At 38.3% G+C, this 13,799-nt stretch overlaps 1 protein-coding gene across 5 annotated transcripts in view; it reads right to left on the bottom strand.

Moving 5' to 3' along the window:
- Positions 1-13,799, bottom strand: part of LOC148654785 (coiled-coil domain-containing protein 91-like) — a 163,610-nt gene that overhangs the window by 135,878 nt on the left and 13,933 nt on the right. The window contains exon 2 of one of the 5 annotated variants that reach the window (XM_088644723.1): positions 8,055-8,270. The exons of the other annotated variants lie outside the window; for them this stretch is intronic. The gene's annotated coding sequence lies outside the window, so the exon portion shown is untranslated. The remainder of the gene's footprint in view (positions 1-8,054; positions 8,271-13,799) is intronic. 5 annotated transcript variants of the gene reach the window in all.

Genomic DNA, 13,799 nt, shown 5'->3' with positions numbered 1-13,799 from the left:
CTGTTCTCCTCCTCACTGATAGCTGGTGATGTGTGGTGAGTGTACTGGTGCAGTATTGCTGCTGGCGCATCATCCAGCTGGGAACTACACTGGTGGGGTGCATTGAGTGGAGTGTCACAACACCCTTATGTCTCAAATGAATTGGCAAAAACCTGTTCTGTGAAAACACATACATTTCTGTAAATTTATAATCACTTAGAAACCTTAAGAGTTTCGAAGAACTGGTGTCTGGAATTGAGATTCAAATCTGTGATTTGATTTTGAGCAGAAATGCTTTTTTCAGCTATTGAAAAACAGTCAGAAGTTTAAAAAAGGCTTTTGTAAATACCATTCTGTAAAGATGCGGTGCTTATGAATAGTTTCAGGTTCTTGATGTTGGCCTGTAATTTGTTTGTGCTTACACTATCATTATTATAACAAAAAAAGAGCTTCTTAAAATGATTAAATAAGACAGGAAGCAAGGAGTCAATCTGTCAATCTGAAATGAGCAGCCATGACACAACACCAGTGGTATGCAATAACATACCAGAGCCAAAACAGAGAAAAACCCACCACAGCTTAGTCCTGTGTACCACACAGGGCTGCAGGCAGGCACTAAGGCACAGGACTGCCATTTATCAAATGGCACAAGAACTGAGTACAAAACTGAACAAGCACAATATAATTTAAGTGATAATTTTATTCCTTTATAATGCTTCTATGGGTTCCATCAAAGGACTTCAGAGCATTATGTGACAAATAGTCTTCCCTACTCTTCCACGAAGCTCACTTTGAGAAGTCTTACAAGGCATTTCATTTTCCTTTTTTGCCTTGTACCGTCACTAAAGCAAACAGAATTTCTTTATTTCATTTTCAAAAGCAGCTCAGGTCTATGGGGGCCTGTATTCTTCTTAAAAGAAGTTCTGGGTCTGATTTTCCAAACTATAATTAAGATCTTAGTTGTACCATTCTGATAACAGGCATCTTACATACAGTTCAGCTAAGGACACAAGTCTGCTGCAGAGAAAATATATTGCAATAAATGATGTTGCTTACAATACATGAATTATAGAACTGAAAATGTCCATGTTGCTCTTTCACATCAAAACATAGCTCTGCAATGAGACAGAAACATTGAATGCACAACATGCTGTCTGCTATAGGCAGTCCTAATTGGTAGCAATGTGCCTGGTCTATTAACTGCTGCTTTAAAATGAGTTAATACCACACAGCAGCAGGACTTTAGTTTTTACAGCTGGCACAGCAGTTTACATTTTAATTCTGAGTGGAAAGGTGCAGTACAAGCAAGGCTAGTCAGTCGGTGCCAGCAATCAGTAAATTTACAGTTAGGCGAAATAAAAACAGCACCATGTTTTTCACTTAACAGAAACAACACAGGAGTCAGTTAGTTTGGAGGCGATTTTGACAGCCTGCTCTTATGCCTATTTTTTGTCATTGTAAGGATGGAATTGGACTTGCTGTGAATTTTAATGCGCTATAAAACAAGTGGCAGACATCTACAGAACACACTATCACATGTTCTCAATTTTGTTGTTTTTTTTAAATAGGAAAACAGATGAATATTACAAAATTTATGCTTTCAATTTTTTTAAAAGAATACTTCATTTTAATTGCATAAGTGTAAACTCTGTCATTGTCAGTGGAAATTTTAAAAAGGGTATAACAGAGGATAGCCAAACATCACATCAGCCTCCCCTCCACAGCACATCACTGGACGGGTATCTGGGAATCTGGGCTAGATCTTCATCACATGGACTTCACTGAAATGCCCTCAAAACACAGAGAACTGTGGATGTCATTTTATAACTTCATAGTCTAAGAATTGAATCAAGTGTTACAAGTGAACCAATAGCAAGAAATAAATCCACTTCCACAGTGAAAAGGAGCATGAGGATTCACTGTAGAATAACCTGTGTGATACAATCAGAAGAACTATCGGTTTTGTACAGCACAAGGATATAAATCGCTAAACCTGAATTTCTCTAGACAAGTGCTTTGACATCTACATTTTATATTCTTTCTGGAAAAGGGACACTACATCAATAAATTCCCACTAAGCTTTTTTTTTTGCATTTGTCTCTGCAAAAATTACACAGAACTTCCATTACTGCCTTGGCAGAAAAACCCAAATTTCACCAATAAAGAAGGAAATGAGACTAATTATTTCCTGAGTGGAAGTCAAAACTTTTCTACTCGCTAAAACCCAGCACTATGACTGAAGAAAAAGCGCTCTATTAACTGTTGGAATGGCTACAATTTTCTGGATAAACACCCAGCTCAGATCTATACCTACCTACAGCCAAGGGCTAATGTTATCAAAACACCTTTTTTTGCTATAATTGCTTTTAGTTATTACAAGCAATTTGTATCATGGGATACTACTTCAGTGGGGAGCCGCTTCTGAAGACTGCCCTGCTGACACGATCCAGGGTAAAAAAATGTGTCAGGAAATCAAGGATTCACCATGAATCAAAGCTAGATATCATGGCAATTCTTTATTGCCCTAGACAAGGGAGCAATGTTCCACCTTTCACTTTTTACACTCCAGTATAAAATTTCTTTAGGCATGACAAACAGGAGTCAAGACTCACAGAAAGACCATCTTTAAGTATTCCCAGAGAGGCACCTCAAAAGTTCACAATACTGTTAAGAGTAACTTTCTTTTTTTGATTATTCGGTTAGACAAAGCACACTACGTCTGCAAAAGATGTGCAATGTCGTTTGATTTTCCATTTATCTCAGTGACGCCATGAATCTTAACGTTTGCAGAAAGGCTTGGGATTTTCCTCGAATTTGTTGCCACAGAGATCTGTTAATATTCCATGTAAACACTGTTGTTTCCACAGATACAGCATTAGAGAAAGCAATTCTCAACACTTGGAAAAAGGAAACGTTTATCTTTTTAGAGAAACCACCATTTTATGCGAAAGCACCTTAAATTGGCTTCTCAGGTCCCTTGCCTCCATCTCACTTGTGTAGTAAAAGAGGTTGTGCTGGAAATATATAAATACCAAGGTTATGTTATTTGACATGGTTTATTTACAAACAGCATACCAAAAACAACATATAATAAAATTTAAAAGGAAAAACCAAAGGCAATGCAAATTAGTCTACCCATGAACTATATTAGGAATTTCACTAGACCAAGCAAAACTGGTTTGCCTTTCTTCAGTAATCTCAGAACACTTTATAATCTGAGATAGACATTCTTGCACAGTATGCCAGCAGTTCCAGATTTCCTTTGATCCAAAATTGCAAGAATTGGATTAGTTTATGCATTGTCATCAGTGTTCAATTACAATTGTGTATATGTGTGGTTGAGGACATTATGTGCATACTTTTTGGAAGTTCATACATTAATTAGAAACGTAGAACAAAGTCAGACCTCTGAAGCCTGGCACGTATGTGAAAACCCCCTTAAAAAGATTTGAACTACCATTTAAAAATCCTATTTATGCTTTTATATAAATATACTGAGTAGAACACTGGAGCCATTACTGGGAGGTTGCAAGGGCCAGAGCTTTAAAGATGATGGAATAAAAATAGGCTGTAAGATAGGTTACATGCTGCATTGAACCAGGTGGCAGATCTCTATTCTCAATACAGACAGACACTCTGTAAAAAATGCTTTTAATCTAATATTGGTCAACACTAATATTGTTTGTGGATAAATGGCTTAACAGCCTTGTGCATATTTGGTGCAAAACACTGTTCACAATTGCTGGGTCGATCTTAACATAGTATGAGCTACATACTCATCCATCCACTCAGGATGCTTACAACCGCAGGGTCAAGCTGTGTCTTCTGATTAAAAATATTCAAAATACGAAAACCTTGCTTTTGTCATGCCCCTGTTGCCCGCACTTCAGAGCAATCAGTTCATAAGCAGGCCTCTCTATTTGTTTTTTTGCACTTCAAGGCTTTTTCATTAAAATATAGCAGCTGTTCATGAGCTCAGAAAAGGCGTGCGGGTAACTGTGACCCACACAATTTCCCCCTTAAGTGGTCAGTGTACAGTTACAACACCTCCCAGGACCATTTTATCAGATCACCTCATCCTTGCCATCACTTCCAAAGTACTTAGCAAGCCACAAAATCACTCCCTGGACATCAGTTGAGTGCCAGTACTGTTGTGAAATGTGCAGAGGAAAAAAGAATGTGTGCTTGTTGGCTTCTGCTGTGACTGACCATGCCCTGCTCTAGCCAAGTTCCAGCTCCAATACATCTGCAGGAATCAAATCAAATCCATTGGCCTAATGTACTTTTCACCGATGAATCAAAAACAAAATTCCCTCACGAATCTGAGCTGTTAGTAATCAATTGGTTTATTCATGACCTTTGAACACAATCGTAGACCATCAGAGCCCCAGCATGTACTCCTCAGAGACCCATAATGTCTTACATTCAGGTTGGATCTCTGAACGGGACAATGAGGCACTAATGTATCTCAGTGTTTTGTGCAGAACATAATTGTATAATATCACTAAATACTTATAAATATTTTAAGTAGATTTTTGCCCAGCCATTATTAACCACTTAACCATAATCAGAAATTCTAAGTACTTTGTTATGGTGCTGCTCCTGTTAACGTTAATATTTCTAGAATTCTACTACTACATACTAAAAAACTACACTACACTGCTGGATACTATTAATTTAAAGAAGCTTACTGGCCCCTTTATACTAAGTAGAAACGTCACTCTACAAGAACTAAAATCTCAGTGTTTTCCAAATGTTTCAAGCTTGTATAAATGTCCTTTACTGTTAACAGTACACTTCCTTATTCTGCCATGTGCATGTGTCACAAGAAGTACCGAAAGGAAAAATTAAATTTGCAGATGAGTGGAAATGCAAGAAGTAAAACAGAGAAGGTTTACTTTTACCCAAATTAATGAATGTTTCACTGGACAGTAAACTGTGCAGTAGCTGCACAGTTGCAAACCAGACTGAGTGATACAGAAATGAAAATGCAGCATCTACCCATCCCTTTTCTAACTGCTTCGGAGAATTCAGGGTCGCAAGGGGAGCTGGAGCTTATCTTGGCACACAACAAGCACACGGGAGGGTACATACAGTAGCATAGGATAGGTTACCAGTCCATCACACAGCAGAAAACACACACACACACCTCACATCAAGGCCGATTTTCCCAGAAGCCAATTAGCCTACCAGTATTTGTTTGGACTGTGGGAGGAAGCCTGGAGTGAACCCACACAAGCAGAAGGAGAACACACAAGCTCCACTCAGAGAGCACCCCAGGCCTGGAACTGAACACAGCTCTACAAGGCTGCAATGCTAACCTCTGTGCCACTATGCCACCCCAAAATGCAGCGTCGTATCTAAAGTAAAGGAATTCAATTCCCTCCAGTGGGGCAAGGCAACCCATTAGAAAATGAAATGAAAAAGTCAAATAAACTCAAAATGAATGAAATGAAAAATGAAACAAAAAATCTTTAAAAACCTTGTACTCTCAAATATTATTAAACACATAATTGCTCCATACTTCCAACTGTACTTTAAACAGCACCTTCTTATAAATTCCTAAATTATTCACAATTCACGATTCCTTTAGTATTTTTCTGTATTCATTTGACAGTAAGTCACAAAAGAACACAAAAAAGGTAACAAAATGAAGAAAATAGAGAAATGTGAAGCTGATGGCTCTGCATAGACAAGTAAGAATGAAGCAAAAACCAGTCTGGTTTTAGAAAGGTTTCCTAGGGGAACATATACATATTTTTACATGTTTACACTATCAAAACTGGTTTAGTAAATACAGGAAATTCTTGGCCACTAATTCAAAAATTACTTATATCAAATAAATACCACCTCTTCACCATAAAAAAAATTCCCTCTCCCTGACATTCCTAATTCATATACTGTACCCACCAACTGCCTCTGTAAAGAAGCAACACAATCTACCTAAAGCTTAGACAGTGAGAAATGTTACTTCAAACTTCTCAGTCTCAAAGTGATCATGCTATTATTTTATTATTTTACTGATTATGGCACACATATAAGACTTTTTTCTAGCATAATGTGGTTGCAAAGACAAGACAAGGTTTCTGTCCTGCACTTTCAGAAAAGAACAGTTGGACTCTATGGGGAAATCAGACCCAGTGCGAGACGTTAGAAGAAAGAGCAGTCAGGAAAAGGGTTAAAATACACATTCAGTGGTCATCAAGTAAAACCAGTACAAACCCAGAGGCAGGATTATAACATTCTGGATGCATTCCTCTTATTCACAATTCTAACACCATTTCAGATTTACAGATATTAATCATTTTCAATTTTAGGGCTGGCAAACAACCCACATGACACTGAAGTGCCTGCAGAAATAGACTTCATACAGCGATACTGAAGCTCCACAGTGCTACAGGTATTTCTGTAGAAGAGCATAGATGCCAATAGAACACATACATCTTTGTAAAATGTAATACAGATGGTTTTAGCAAAGTAATGCAAGTGTACATTCGGTATTTAAAGCCTAAATGACTGAAAACATGAGAGGTTATAAAACAATAATGGATATCAGATAAATGTATCCAAAACATACATTGTTTTTATTTATGAACCAAATAATGAACACTTGCATCTTTTTTCTGCTAAATCGGCTTACCGTTATATTGTACCAATAGTAAAAACAAATTTGGAATCTAGTACATCACTCAAGCTGACTGTAATTAAAGAAACAGACCACACAAAGGAGTATATTGTAGCCATGAGTAAGGCACTTCACTCAAATAGCTCCTATAAATGCCCTGCTGTATAACTGGTTTCCTAGATCAACATTGTAAATGAGAATTTGTTCGCAGTTGACATACCACGCAAAATAAAGGAATAAAAATAAAAGCAAGTGTTAACACTCTTCTGATACTAACTCAGGATGGGAATAACACCCCTGTGGAAAACCGCTTATTTAGTCAACAGTAAGGTTGACAAAACATATAGACCAATAATAATTTACATACAGCTTGGAAAATCAGGAGTGTTTCACAGATTTTGAGACTGAATCAAAGCTATCAAATGTTTTCAGGGCAGAAAGTGGCTCTATCTAATTCAATACCATCACTATGAACCCACTACTGTGCTTATTGAACTACAACAGCCTCAGCTGACTTATCACATAGAGTAGGATGCACGGCCACCAAATGTTTATTAGCACACACTTGAAAATATAGCAACATCTTGCGATACACACATTTAACTCAAGAAAGATGCTGGTGGAAGGTTATTGATCAGGAGGCCCTTAATGTGATTCCTGGAGGACTATTCCTGTAAGATATATTGTATAGTTCATTCCAAAATATACAAAACTACATAGATATAATTGCATACATAAAATTACAATGTCACAAGGACAAAAGCCCAACCCCATCTGAGTCACCTGGGTGAGGGTGTCTGATGCCCGTAGACCCAAAACACCCAGTGACCCCAGGTAACATCACTGATGATGTGTCGAGGTGCATCAGAGGATATATTTGTCAAGTAGTTAAATCTGACTGGGCCAGGAAAGCCCTGGAATAATCTGGGTGACCACCAAGAATAGGTTGGTGACAACCAGAGAGACAATTGATAGTGTGGAAAGATGATGTTCAGGGCAGCAGGGGTTTGCATTTTCCAAAAGGACAAACCCCCGATCAGCTACAGAGAGATACCGCCAGGGAGCCCAAGAGGGGAGGAGGATGAGCACCCCAGTTAAGCAGACCAAAGCATGACCATTCCAAACGAATCACCAACGATGAGCGGGGATTGTGTATGCGGCAAGGTCTGTTAGGACCCGCGAGGCTTGAAGATCCACCATGCTAGGATGAAGTACACAATGAACAGGTGAGCTACCAAAACACACCAGCTAAGGCAGGAGCAGAGGACTTTGAAATCGCAGTTTAAAGACACACCACTGGCTGAGCTTCGGAATATTCTCAGGAAGAAGCTCTTGTCCCTGCATCAGTGGGATGGCATAGAAAACGGGGGAAATGGAGGGCAGAAGCGCAGTGGCCACTTCACATGTTCCAAAGAGTAAGTATATTGACTGTTCTCTCCAGAATACCAACAGCAATGAAAGACAAGAGCAAGGTCTCAGACACTGCAGGGACTTAGTAAATCCAGTAGAACCTGGCATCAGCGTTGAGGAGCCCAACTGGAAGGAGATACGGGAGCTTGTCAAAGGAGGACCTGTAAGGTACTCCATCAGCTTTGAGAGATTTTGAGGGTAGTGTAGCAAAGAGGCAGAGTGGCCCAACAGTGGAGGTCAGCAGAGCTTCATATTCCTAAAAAAGAGAACTTGAAGAACATCAAACCATTCAGAATTATTTCACTGTTCAGCATTGAGGGAAAGACAGATTTCAGCATTATGGCCCGGGGTTTGACAGTGTATCTCCGCAAGAATGATTACGTCAGTGCAGAAGGGTGGGATCCCTATGGTGCCAGGTTGCTTGGAGCACACAGACGTGGTCGACGTGGTCTTACAGCTGACCAAGGAAGCCTGAGAAGGCAAGGGAGAACCGGTTGTGCTGTGGTTAGACTTCGCCAATGCATATGGGTCAATACCCCACAAGCTAGTACAGTATTATGTCCCATGGAAGATTAGGAACCTTATCTTGGGCTACCACAACAGTTTTATCTTCAGAGTTACCTCTGGGGCAATAACATCAGATTGGCACTGGCCGTACCATTTCAGGTATTCTTTTCGCTTTGAAATTGCTGGTCCAGTGAGCTGAACTGCAGTTAAGAGGCCCACTAACCATTCTGGTGTGCAGCAGCCCCCAATAAGAGCTTTTACGGATGGCCTGACTGTAACAACAAATTCAATGCTGGGGAGCAGGTGGATCCTACAAGGCCTGGAGTTGTAAAATAAATCATAATATAGGTAATACAAAACATAATGCTGTTTCCTCGAATCTAATATGTTAATACAAGAGTCCCAGTAACCTTTAAGATGTACTTTATGAGCAAAACTTCAGTCATTTGCTGAGCTTAATTGTGGATTGTTTTTTTGCCTCATATGAACCAAATCATGTAACTAAATAATGACAGTGTGAATCAGTTATTTGTGAAAGTGGTGGTATAATTATTATCAATGATTAATTCCGTTAATAAAAACATTTGACAGAAGAGGATGAAAAGTAGTATCCCCCAAAGCAAATGTTAAGGAAAGCAAGAAGATTAAGAACTAATAAAGGAAAGAAGTGTGTTACTGAAATTATTCTTGCTTATGGAAAAGAACATCTTTCTAAGTAATAGTTCAGAGTCCTAGACTAATGTGGATGGTAACACAGTTTTTTGTGATCTTGCAGCAGCGTAATCTAAGTTCCCAAATACTTTCAATTAATAGTTATTTTTACAGGATTTACCTCAATATTATTGTATTGAGCAGTTAATGGGTTGGAGATACACATTAATTGACGTTTTTGCATTTTGTTATTAATGGCTTGACTTAAAGAATATTGGTATTATAACAGTACAAACTACGCAATACTGTCGGGTTGATATCAGGTACAAGTACATAGCAATAGCTTCTGTTGTTAGGTGATGGGATAAGTAAAGCAGTACCACTTTATTTTTCAAATTAATGATGCTAAAACAAATGTATCGACCTCTTATGACATCATGTCATTTGTGCATGCCTGTGTTGAGCATAATGAATGTGATCATAACGTCTTGTATAGCAGTTATGAAGGGATTATAAAGCTGTTCTGCAGCAACATTCATCTCAAAACCTCTCTGTAACTCACACAACATTTTCTACTGTAAACCAATCTCATTAGGGTATAAAGAAGACACAGTACATAACTTAAAGACACAAGTAAATATGCTTCCAACAAATTCATTGTTGGATGACACTTCTAACCCCTTATCCATATTAAATAATTAAAGGAAGATTTATAATAATTGCAAAATGAGTCACTTTCACGTGCTTGTTCCTCTCCATAACTCTAAAATAAATTGGGACAAAAAGATCAAGACTTTTATTACTTGATAGATATTGGATACAATGACAAAAAAGTGTGAGATCAATTACAAATGCTTCAATTAATTCAATTTTAAGGTTTTCAGTGAAAACCAGGGAATTTGTCTCGTCATGTGCCCCAAAATAAAACCACAATATATCCACACAGAAAAACAAACAAACCCAGAGTAATAACAGAGGTAAGAAGAGTTTGAACCAGATCAGGTTATCAACAACATTCAACATGACCATTTATCTAGTCCTAAAGCTGTGCACAGAGGGAGGTAAGATACCTCTTCACAGATTTTGATATTTTGTAAGATTTTTATTAAATAAAAAGACACAACTCTTCTAAACAAACTTACAGCCCATCCTATTACAGAATAGTTACATTACAGAAAGGTCAAATCTGAAATTTGAATCAAATTTCCATTTAAAATAACGGTACCCTCCAGCTAGTAAAGAACTCAAAAATATGAGTAGGAAGAGGAAAAAGTTTGACAATGAGTCATATTTTCCATGGTCAAGACTAATCTGCTGTACTGATATGTATGTTCTGGGTGGGTGGTGAAATCACATCATTAGTGCCTGAATAAAGTGTGAGTTTCATTAAAGACCTTTTATTGTTAGACGTTTTGTTTGCAGCTGAAATTTAAGCTTACTGCATTCAGGCGATCAGTCCTCACTGTAGTCAAGATGTCTGCCACCAGACTCCATGATGGGATCTCAGTCTGCCAAGGGATTTAAAACTAAACTCAGTTGTGTGGATCAGTTTTTTATTATGCGGTTCTGTAATTCAAACCTAATGGAGGAACAAGGGCAGGATTAATAAATAAAGGCTGTACAGTAGCCCCTACTGTAAGTTTACAACTGCCAGCTCTCTTATTCCTCCTCAGTTTTACCAACTCCAGATGGGTTGCTGATGTTCACAGTCTAGGTCTGGATAAATATAGATCTGTCAGTGACTGTGTGAACTCTTCCATTTTTTATATAACTATAATTTAATTTTATTGTAAACATGCTTTCAATGCTCAGACGGTCAGTAAATGAGTTACTGATGTTATCATGTGCAATGAAACTCTATGGTCTGCAGACTCTGCAGGAGATGCCAAAGCGTGAAACGCATGACCTTTCACCTTCATACCGTAATATAAACACTCTTGGTTTCAATTACTTTCAGCAAGGTGACGGAAGGTAGGGGTTTACATCCTTCCTGTATAAATCCGAATACATTTCTGCAATTTTTTCCATTTAAAATTGATTAAATTTAAGTAAAGGATAATGAATGCTCAGCTCCTTTACTACATGAAGAGTAGATTGATTTTTTCTAAACAATAGTGGTTTTGGACGTGTAAACATCAGAATACTTTCACAGTCTGTGAGCAATAAAGTCCTTGGTTTGCATTCCAAGTCAGGGGTCAAACATTTTGTACTGTTCCTCTTCTTTGTTTTTCAAGTGTCTTTCATAAAGTTTATTAATTCATCATACAATTTCCAAAACAAACACCTTCAATAAGACACAAAGGACAATAAAAGGATGGTTATAATAAGAAGGCTAAAGAACTGACCGTGTTCTGACTCTTCTATAACCTTTGACTCCTTGGCATGATGAGCACAATTCAGCTTTTTTTTTTTGCACCAAACAAACTCAAAAGCAATTCTGACATGATGGTTTGTAACCTGTTGGGTAATCTGTCACAGAATTACCCAGGAATTAGAATACCAAATGTGACGCTGACTTTTGGCTCTGTTCTGCTTGAAGACCCCACCAATGTAGATGACATGCAATAACATAATACAGTATAAATATTATCCTGAAGCACTAAATTCTTTCTGTCCTTATTATCCCAGTCAGACAGATACCATTCACTTTTCCCTTTTGGATGCATTTGTACTGAAAGTGCAGCTCCTGTATTTGTTATTTTAAAAAATATTTAGGCCTACAACTTCTGACTTCTGAAAGAAAAGAATCGGCTTTAATATTTTTTTTACAAAAAAATAGTTGCACCATTTTTGCCAAGCTGTACTAGCTCCATAGTCAGCATTTAGAATCTACATATTGCGGTCTTACACAGAGACAAATGCTCCAGTAAAGTGCAAGTGATGTATTTTACAATATGTATAAGTGTAAGTGACAGTATTCCAAGTTAGTCACACACAACACTTCTCCTTCAGTGTCAGGGTACAGAAGCCAATTAGCCCCACAGAGGAAAAAAATATTATTGGGTTTTAACAAGATAACATTTTGGTTATTTTGCAATAATTCTTACATTATTATGAGATAGAACTAATGGGTATCTGCATCAGAGACTTCGATCACACAAGTATTTTCTCCTACGAGCATGCAGAATTTGAAAAACAGTCCTCGGTGTAAAATGAACACGAGTTCTTCTAGAACACGAGAACTTCTAAATCCACGTTTCTATTATAGTGCTTGTGACCAACAGGCGAGTTGTGACATTCACAAACTTCAACGCATATGTCAGGTTGAATTAAATAGTGCCTATAGAACAAAAAAAATCTATCAAAGAGCTTACGTTGTGAGATAAAAATTAAAACAGGAAGAAGCAGAAACTTTCTTCTCAAATCACTGGTTGTACTTTGTTTTCATTCCTGTATAGGAGGAATTGCTGAGAGAAAAGGAGGTAGACATTGTGAAAGCAGTTATCTATGGAAAACTTGTGTACCCTGAATACATAACTGACAATGCTGCTGATGGCATTTTACTGTGCAAAGTGGAAAACTTTTTAGTGCACTGGCAAGAGTAGACCGAAATGAATTCCTCATATTTTGGCAAGGGAGTGTCATTTACTGCTCAGGAGTACCGCAAAGTTTAAGATCTCTGAACTGCTGAAGCATAGTGAAGCACAGCAAAGTGCTTCAGCTATGCATATTACACCTCATTCTCACAACAATGGCAAGGGAAATAGATATTTCTAAACTGTGTATAAAGTCGCTGAGAACAAATACAGTTTAGACCACGTTTGTAAGCTCTAGGCTCTAGTTCCTGGGTGCTTGCTCTTTGACACAGAAGCGGTTTTCTTTCTTAAGTCAGTCTGTGCATGAGACCGTTCATGTGTATGATTGATTGATTTGTTTAATTGTTTCAGTAGATTAAATACCATCACATCACTACATGGTTTAAGCAAGCTCTAAAGATCTAAAATGTCTGCCTTATTCAAACCATATAAGCATTCTCTGAACAACAGGATGCATGAAGTCAGAAAAAACAAGTATATATAACAAGTATCCCCTTGTCCTATTTCAACTGGATAAGCAAGTTAAAAATAAATCCTAAAATAAAAAATAGAAATAATATGATAATAAGTAGAACTGGGTGCCGCGGGCGACCCTGGTCTTGTAGTGATGCCCTCAGTTTCCAGGGTGTTAGCTGTGTCTGGTCCCACTGAGGAAAGGAGCTAGCGCTTCACACCTTGGCCATCTCGAAAGCCGATCTGGTGCCACGACCTTAGCTGCTTATGGGGTTGCACGCACGAGAAATAAAAATGTTGAAATCATTGCGGGGGAGTAAGTCCTCGCAGTTTTCTTGGACAAAAAAGAAAAGGAGGAAACGCTGCCATTTCTGTCTGGCGCTGCCACGCTCCAGCAGGGTGGCATTTCCACCATCGCGCTCGAGCGCTGCAGGGCTGCCATCTGCATCCATCTCAGCCCTCCGGATGCCAAAGACTGCATCACAGAACAGGCAGGGAGGACAGGGCTTCGCTACACGACCTTTAGCTTGAAAGGGATCCATTTAAAATAGCATATGGATAAATAAATAAAGTGTAAGTGAACTGTAATTGGCCAGGAAGTGTGCCAACACGGGATCGGTTACAGTATAAGCTGGTAA

The sequence above is a fragment of the Lepisosteus platostomus genome, chromosome 9 (genome assembly GCF_059453375.1).
Source record: "Lepisosteus platostomus isolate fLepPlt1 chromosome 9, fLepPlt1.hap1, whole genome shotgun sequence".
In the NCBI taxonomy this organism is placed as follows: domain Eukaryota; kingdom Metazoa; phylum Chordata; class Actinopteri; order Semionotiformes; family Lepisosteidae; genus Lepisosteus; species Lepisosteus platostomus.
This window is presented reverse-complemented; position numbering and strand designations above follow the sequence as displayed.